The following is a 9,386-nucleotide window of genomic DNA, read 5'->3' as shown; positions in this document are numbered from 1 at the left end:
GGATTGTGTTGCCAGTCCTATCTGAGAGCCCTTCTTTTAACTCCTGAATGGGTATTTCTGGGGGAACATTATAAACTACTATTATTGTTGGGGATTGTTTTGGGTTCCATTTAGATGAATTAATTGGGGTACTCAGAAGAGATTTTAGATTAAGTATTGTATCTGCAGATTTCTGATCTTGGACAGCTATTAGCAAAGATCCATCATGGTGAATGTTGAGAGAAAACAACCCTTAATGTAGTAATCTTTGTTATTTCAAAGGGGGTATTAGGAGTAATTTTGAGGTAAATACCTAACTTTTGGGAAGGAGAAACTTGGACAGGAGGAGGGGAAATATTTTTGATTGGGGACATTTTTTTCTTTTTTTGGAGCTCCTAGAAAGGACCTCTTGAAATCCATTGTCATCTATGGTGACTTAGCTCCAACACTGATCATTATCCTATTCTCAGAGTTTGAGCTTTCATGTGAGCTTTGTGATTTAGAGCTTGACCAGCCAAGATGGGGCGAAAATGGATCAATTTCATTAGTATTTAGGGTGGGATCAGGAGCGACTTTTTTAGGGGTTTTTCTTTGCATTGCCTATTGGAATAAGCTTTAAGATAAACAGGAAAGATAGTAATATGATACAAGACCGTCTGCACTCTACTGTGGGGAAAACTACACCATCCACAAAAGAAAACACCTCAGTTTGGCCCTAAGGAGGATTTTGACCACAATTGGTTCAGTACAACTACTGATAAACCGAGACAATAATTCACAAAAAACTTGTTTTAAATTTCTCAAAATGTTGCTGTTGTGATTGAGCATCAACTTGGTGTGCAGACCTATCTTCCTGTTCTTCCAAACATTTTTCAACTGTGAAAAAATACCCTGAGCCTTGGCTATTCTACTTTTAATATCTTCAGTGCATCTTAGTGTTTGTTCTTTTGTTAATTGGGATAGGATAGCCCAAAAAGAGCTGTCATGTTAAAATTTATTGATACAGTCAAACCAAAAAGAAGAATTAAGTTCAAATAATAGAAAAATTGTAAAAAAAAAACTTACAGGTGATCTAAATCCTCTTCCACCACTCATATAATTTGCTGTTTGGGGGACAAGACTAAAATCACTCCTTGTACCAGCTTGATTTGAATATACCATTTGATGCCCAGTAAGACGAGGTGGGTGTATTCCCTGCCCTGAACCAGGTGGTGTCAGTGCACGAGCAGTTGGACCACTAATACGGCCTTTGAAGGGAGAGGCCTTAATTCTTGGCCTATAAATTAGGAATAAATTATAATCAAGAATCATTTAAATGGTTGTTTTGTCTTCAAGATTCTAAGATAATAAAAATGAAAGGGTCAATTCATAACACAAATATGGCAAATAAATCAAAGACTTTTCGGAATGGTTGAGTCATTAAGAGTTCAAATTGAACACACCCTTTAATGGGAATATATAGACATTACACAACCTCTAGGAAATGATTTTCAACCTCTTAACTTATTGCAATACATATTTTCATAGTATGTAAAGATAAAGGGCTTAGCACTTACATCAAAACAATCAAGTGGATAGTTAAAACCACACCATAACAATAAATCCCCACTGAAAAGTTTTTAAAGAATTCCTGGATTTTTTTTCAAAAAGGTAAAAAATCCGTAACATATGCATATTTGGACTAAGCAATATATTGCTCAAAAGTATCAGGCCTATCATGCCCTTCAGAAGAGCCTTCTGACAATATCAAAAGGTTTAAATTATACATGGCTGCAATTATAATCTGTGGGAGAGATGGGATACCAGTCCAAACCATTTTCAAAATTAAAATTGAAAAATAGTGGAAGACTAAGTGGAACACCCAAGAGGGCTTAGAGGGTCATCTGTGCTTCCATTTTTATCATTTCCTCCAAGAAAATTACCTCCTCCCCCGTGGGTTGTAGCCTATCTGTGTTAGCCTTAGTCTGTATAGCGCTAATCTAAAATAAAGGCTCAACTGGAACAGAACCCAAGTCAAGTGTTCTATTTGTGTGTAACACTTGGAAAGAGACATCCCATGGTAATTCCCTTACAGCAGCTGAAATTCAGAAGAGGTGAGGTGGAATATGCCTTGTTCTGCTGCAAATATAAGTCTTTATGGCAAAACTCCACAAATCCTACATATCTGCAGGGCGTTCCCCTATCGCCCCCTGGGGACACGCTGAATGGCATGGGGAGGCCAAAACACTGTCAATCACTGTCATCTACCAAAATGATATAAATAGGCAAATATTGATAAATCCTAGGTTAAGCTTTGATTAACTAGATGGGCCTTGGGTGTTTTTTCAATAAAAGATTTTAAAGACTTGGAGACAGACACTAAAATAAGTCAAACTCAAAACGAGCAGAAATTAATCTGAGTAGTATTATAAACCATATGCTTTCTAAAAGCCAGAATATAATTCGTACTTTACTGAAAAAAAATTCAAATGACTTTACTGAAAAATATCGATTGCCAGTTTAATATACAAATGCTTATTTTTATTATTTAAAATTTTAACTATTTTGTTTTTTTTTAAATTTATAAGTGACAAAATATAAAATATTTATTTAAAAGAAACGACCCTTGTCATGAGGGCTTTAGGGGGAGGGTTGTGATTTTTAGAAACATAATTTCCAGACATTTCAGCAACGTTGAAAAAAATGGCCACTTCAAAATGTTGTTCGGAAATTTTTGGGGATATGACGGGCATTGGGGGGGGGCGATTCTCCTTCTGATTTCTTTCGGCTATTAAAAAGGACAATAGCCCTCTCAAGTTCCGAACGAAAGAGCTCTTTGAATTTTTTAAGACAAAACTTTCCATGACATTATAGATATGCCCCCAGGGCATAGCTTACAACCTTAGCCCTGAAGGCTTGTATATAGAAGGCTTAGCCCTGAAGGCTGAATATAATTCGTACTTTACTGAAAAAAATTCAATTGACTTTACTGAAAAAATATCCATTGCCAGTTTAATATACATATACTGATATTTATTCTTTAAAATTTTAAATAATTTTTGTTTTCTTAAATTTATACGCGACAAAATTTAATTGGACTTTTTAAAAGAAACGACCCTTGTCATGAGGGCTTTAGGGGGAGGGTTGTGATTTTTAGAAACATAATTTCCAGACATTTCAGAATTCTGTTTTTTTTTAGTTTCGGTTACCATTGAGCCGGGTCGCTCCTTACTTACAGTTTGTTACCACGAACTGTTTGAAAATGCATTAAGAGCAAGCGAAATTTCTAGAAAAAGATATTTTCCATCTGCGTGTCAATTATCACAGATGTAGGAAACACGTCATTCTAGTAAGCCAAATATAGGAAGTCTCCTCGTGTGCAACAGGCTATTTCTAGAATATATTAGCCTGTAAAAAATATTAGAAATAGTCTGTTGGACCTGACGTCTGGGGTGTTAATCTATTGGATGAAAATTGATCTTTCGGGTCCTACCGAGAACAAGGAACTAAAGAAAAAAACGTCTCTGTGCATGTCGTGGAAACAGAGCTTGTCTTTAGAACAGGGCATGTCTTTAAAATGCTGGGTGTCATGGGACTCTTGCTACCTGTGTTCCTTCTAATAATGAAACCAGATTGCGTCATCCATCTTACACCTGGTTACGGAAACTTGGTATGCGCTTGAAACAGGATGCCGTTCTTTAAAATAGGGCGGGTTTTTAAAATCTGGGGTGTTGTTGGAATCTTGCCACCATTGTTCTTTCTAATGCTGAAACAAGATTGCATCATCCGTATCACAGCTGGTCCTTGAAACAGGGCATATGCTTCAAACAGGGGACGTCTTCTGGAATCCTATGCTAATTCCCTACCTGTCTTCTGGAAGTGATTAAGGAGATACTACTACTTAAGTAAGGTGCGACGAGTCTATAGATATCGGCACTCAAAAAATATATCAATAGATACATCAAAAGAATCAGTGTATTATGTAAAGTACAAATATATAAGATTCTCAAACTTTTGTATTACCTATCAAAACTACGAGCCTGAGAAATTTTGCCTGATTTTTGAAATCGAAGAAAACACCCTTTAATAGTCAAGGAGTCTTAATTAAACTCCCATCATCAAATTCAGCGATTCAAAGAATCCTAGGATAAAATTTTCAAGCTCCTATGAAAAAAAATGTGGAAAAAAAATGTCTAACAAAAAAAATGGAATTCAACAGTTTTTCCCAGAAGAAAGATCACGTACCCGCGGTTATTTGTTTTTTTTTTTCAGGGTAATTATATCAAACCAATTGTTCTAAAATATAAGAAAAAGGTGCGTTTGATAAAAAATTATAAGTTCTAGTGCCCTTTTTTGTTGCCAAAAAGACTTGTGGGTACTTCGCCGCCCTCCTAAGCCCCCCTTTTTTCCAAATTTATCTGATCAAAATTTTGAGATGGCGATTTTGCTCACTTTACTTGAAAGATCCAACAACTACATTTTTAGCATAAGATGACACTCCCCCCACAAGCCATGGTTAAACGCCTGTGTGTCCATTGTTTAGGTATACTATTTGCTAATAGGAAGTATACAGACGCTTTTGGGGAACTACCTTAAAATTTATCAGTGCACAGGCGAAGGTGTAATCAAGAAAGAATGTACAAAAGACACTGTCCCCTAAAACCTTTTATTTGAGAAGTTAGGAATGCTCATTACTGTATAGTTCCTATGCTGTGCTTTTCAGTGTCTTTTTTCCAGAGTTAAACTGGTCAACGGTGCAAATCATGATCCAGGATCTCTAAGATGTAGACCGGAAGGAATAACACGGACTCCAAAGGTTAATTAGATTTTTTCCTTTTTTTCCAACCTTTTCCAACCTTTTTTACTAATAGAAGTAACAATATTAATAAACCTCTACGTTATACTTTAGTTGTGGCCATAACCCCCACTACTCTTATTTGTTATATATCATGAAGAAGGTTTAATTACAATTTTCTAAAGTACTCTTGAAGAACAATAAATTCTGAACAACCCGAACATGCTCGATCTAATGCTGTACAAGAGGATCAATGAACTCAGAACAAATCTAGTAATGGCTATTCCCGAAGACACTCTTTGGGATCAATGAACTCTGAGTACGGGTTATAATAAGTTTCATAACATATTCTATGCTTCATTTGCAAACAATAAATACTGAGGGTTTTACTCTTCACTATGTCTTATGGATAAGAGTGGTGTCACACTTCATGAGTGGTGTCAAAAGTCCTAAAATCAGAGATATTTTAAGCAAATACTTCAGAAATACGCATGTTCCACAAGCTACATGAGACATACTTTTGAGCTCAGTTTAGGAAAGTTCAATTTTGTAAAACAAGGTACCATCATACCTCAAACGATGTACCTTGCTAAAAATTATGTCTCAAGGAGCTTGTGGATCTTTAACATTTTAGATGAATTTGCTAAAAATATATCCGATTTTATTGCTTTAGTTGGGAATTTTGCAATAGTTCATGACTGGAGAGGTCTGTTTCATAATGTGATCGATCACACTTTGGGTCATTCACATTGAACCCTTTTTCCAAGTAAGCAAGAATTCATAAATTTTTTAATTTTTTCCCGCTTGATTTATTTGAACTGACTCTCACACAGTTGATTGCAAGAAAACTTAACACACACAAAATATTCTGATCATCTTTAACCACGGTAAAAAAAAATTACAACCAGTACACGTTTACTATTTTCATATGACCAAACAGCTCAACAATAAAAAAAGATATGGATGTACAAGAGAGAAATAAAGCATACGAATAATCTCAACTTGAAATATGTTTTGCTACCTCCACTACATTCCAACATTAGGGGAAATCTTAGCGCTAGTAACCTCATATGTTTCCTACAGACAACGTTTCATCTATATACACTTCTAAATACTTGACCTCAGCAATCCTGGGAAAAATAATGCCACCTAAAGTTAAACTCGGAACCCATGGGGAATAATTCTTGGAACGACCATAAACAACAACTGATAATTTACCAAAAGTGTTAACTATTCTTTTGGCCTCTGGCCAAATTTTAATTTGACTTAGGATTGTTTCAGTGTTGACATCAGCCAATTCTCTGTATTTGCTGCGACTGTGAATTGCCTGTTATCTACAAACATAGCTAGAATTTTCCTAACTGAAGTATCACTTCCAATCCCTCCACACGGCAGTTTAATATCCAGAGATCCTTTTGGCACTCTAAGTTTCACTTCTCGAAACTGATATATTAGCATTAATAGATATGCACTGCATTCCACCAGTCAGGAAAGATTAAATGAATTCCAAAGTCTTATCGTGAACACATACATTGACCAACTTCTGAAGCAAAATTTTATGGTTCACACAATCAAACACTTTGACAATATCCAAGAACAGAGGAGCAACTTTCATATTAATATCACAAAAATCGTTTATTTTTGTCGCGAGGAACAATAGTGCCTGCTCAGTTGACACATTGTTATGAAAACCGATTTTTTTATGGAAAAATTTTGAGCCTCCAAAAAACTTAACAGTCTGCTGCAGAAAATGTTTTCAATAATCCTAAAAAACACTGATGGTAATGAAATTTGTCTATAATTGCCACAATTGAACTAATCACCATTTTTGAACAATGGAATAATCTTTACACATTTAAGACAATTCGAAAACACCTTTCTGAAAGCATCGATTAATCAAAAATGTAGAACCTAACTTAATATAATTAAAAGCAGACTTAATAGCTTTTAACGGAACAAGATGAATTCCAGCTGCAGAATTGCAAAACGATACAAGCGCTTCCTGTAACTCCGTCAGTGTCACTGGTTCGAGGTATAATAATAATAATAATTTATTACAAACCCGCTATAAAAAAGAAGCATGAAGAAGCGGAGCAAAACAAAAGAAAAGAGAAAATAAAGACGAAAACAAATCAACCGAACATAATAATCTACTAAATACAAACAAATCACACTTCAACTATCAAGCAAGAAAGTCGCTGGGAAATCAAATAATAGTGCCCTGTGTTTCACGAGAGCTTGTTTTTCAAAATTCGGCATGAACTCAACAGGATCAGGTATATGATACTTTTCTAGCAGACCAGTGTTACGGAGGTAAAGTGGCAGACCAAGCAGAAACTTTTAAATATTTGCAAAAGCCTGAACGGATTCGCAACATATCCGAATTCGATAGCCAATGCCAAACGGGTGAGATGTAGTGAGCAAAGGGAAGAGCGACGGCACGATACAACCTAGCAAGGATATGCTTATTAAATTTAAACTTCAGGGCTGCAAGTCTAGCATACCCAGACCGAAAACCCGACAGAACCTGGTCAACAAAAAGAGCACGCGAGCTTCTGAGGTCGCTTCCATATGTGATACCTAGGTACTTCAACTTGCGGCTTGGAAGTACTACTTGCCCTGCAACGGTAACACGGGTAGCCTCGCGACGGGCAACTTCAGACGGCGCATGTCAATTTTATAGTGAAACGTCAGTATCTGCAAGTAGACATCGCTCAAATTTATTTTCCATTCTAACGCTACAATTATTCTCAGTCACTTTTTCGGCAATATGGGTAAAATGGCCACATATCTTAGCTGGGCTAATTGAATTTGGGAACCTCCCATTGTTCTTTTTTATCTCCTCTTTAACAACCCTCCATGCTTTTGCAGGACTTCCCTCAGCTCTTTTAAATTTCTCTTTGTATAACATTTTTTAGCTCTTATTAGTATTTTATTAAAAAAAAATTATTATACATAGAATAGCATCTTTCATGTATATAAGTTCCCGTTACAGCCTTCTTATAAAGCTTGTGATGTATTTCGATACATTTAAGGAGTGAGCTACTAATCCTTGTTTGACGGGGTCAATGTATTTTCTTTTCTCCTCAATACATTCTCAGAATCTTTATTAATGTTGCGGCTTTTGATTATTTATTTTTAGCCTCTTTTCCTCCAACATATTTTAAAATTTTAAAAGTGTAAGGTCATTCAATGCCACAGTTTTCTTTTCCCATGATTTTTGCTTCCCATATTGAAGATTTTTGGCTAATTCAAGGGTCACTATGACTCAGTAATTATCTGAAACTTCATTTACTAGCATTTTAGGGTCTCTCACCTTGTGGATAGTGAAGCAGTTATCAAATAAAGTTGCAAAATTGCTTGTAATCCATGTCGGTATTTTAATAGCTTCATACAACTTATAGCCTATCATCAACTTACAAGAAGTAGTAGAAATTTGACTACGCTGAATTTATATCAAGTCGATTTTGAAGTCCCCTGGAACAGAAAAATTAAGTGTGTCCCAGTATTTTAACGACTTGCCCTGTTCTAAAGACAAGCTGTGTTTCCACGACATGCACAGAGACGTTTTTTCTTTAGTTCCTTGTTCTCGGTAGGACCCGAAAGATCAATTTTCATCCAATAGAGCAACACCCCAGACGTCAGGTCCAACAGACTATTTCTAATATTTTTTACAGGCTAATATATTCTAGAAATAGCCTGTTGCACACGAGGAGACTTCCTATATTTGGCTTACTAGAATGACGTGTTTCCTACATCTGTGATAATTGACACACAGACGGAAAATGTGTTTTTCCAGGAATTGCGCTTGCTCTTAATGTATTTTCAAACAGTTCCTGGTAACGAACTGTAAGTAAGGAACGACCCTGCTCAATGGTAACCGAAACTCTAAAAAACAGAATTTTGATACCAATAGATACATCAAAAGAATCAGATTTTAATTCTGACTTCAAATAAATAAGTTTCATGAAGTTTAATCTTACCCATCAAAAAATTACGCGCCTGAGAACATTTGCCTGATTTTCGAAAAAGGGAAGAAACACCCCCTAAAAGTTATAGAACCTTAATGAAAATCAAACCATCATATTCAGCGTATCAGATAACCCTACTGTCGCGGTTTCAAGCTCCTATCTACAAAAATGTGGAATTTTTCATATTTTGCCAGAAGAAAGATCATGGATGCGTGATTATTTATTTATTTTTCTTTTCTTTTCCCCAGGGGTAATCGTATTGACCCAGTGGTCCTAGAAGTTCGTAGAAGGGCTCATTGGAACGGAAATTAAAAGTTCTAGTGCCCCTTTTAAGTGATAAAAAATGGAGGGCAACCCCCTCCCACGCTCATTTTTCTCAAAGTCACCCAATAAAAATTTTGAGATAGCCATTTTGTTCAGCATAGTCGAAAATCTAATAAATATTTCTTTAAGGATGACTTAATCTCCCACAGTTCCCGTGGGAAGGGATGTAAGTTATGAACTTTGCTCATTGCTTACATATTGTATTGGTTATTGGGAAGTATACAGATATTTTCAGGAATTATTTTTTTATGGCAGGGGGGGGGGCTAGATGAGAAGGTTACGTGGGGGAATCTTTCCGTGGAGGATGTTTCTTTGGGGTAAGGGACATTTCTATTCAG

This window comes from Artemia sp. Qi Xiang Cuo, chromosome 12 (genome assembly GCF_049724085.1).
Source record: "Artemia sp. Qi Xiang Cuo chromosome 12, ASM4972408v1, whole genome shotgun sequence".
NCBI lineage: Eukaryota > Metazoa > Arthropoda > Branchiopoda > Anostraca > Artemiidae > Artemia > Artemia sp. Qi Xiang Cuo.
The sequence above is the reverse complement of the archived record's forward strand: the minus strand, read 5'-3'. Positions refer to the sequence as shown.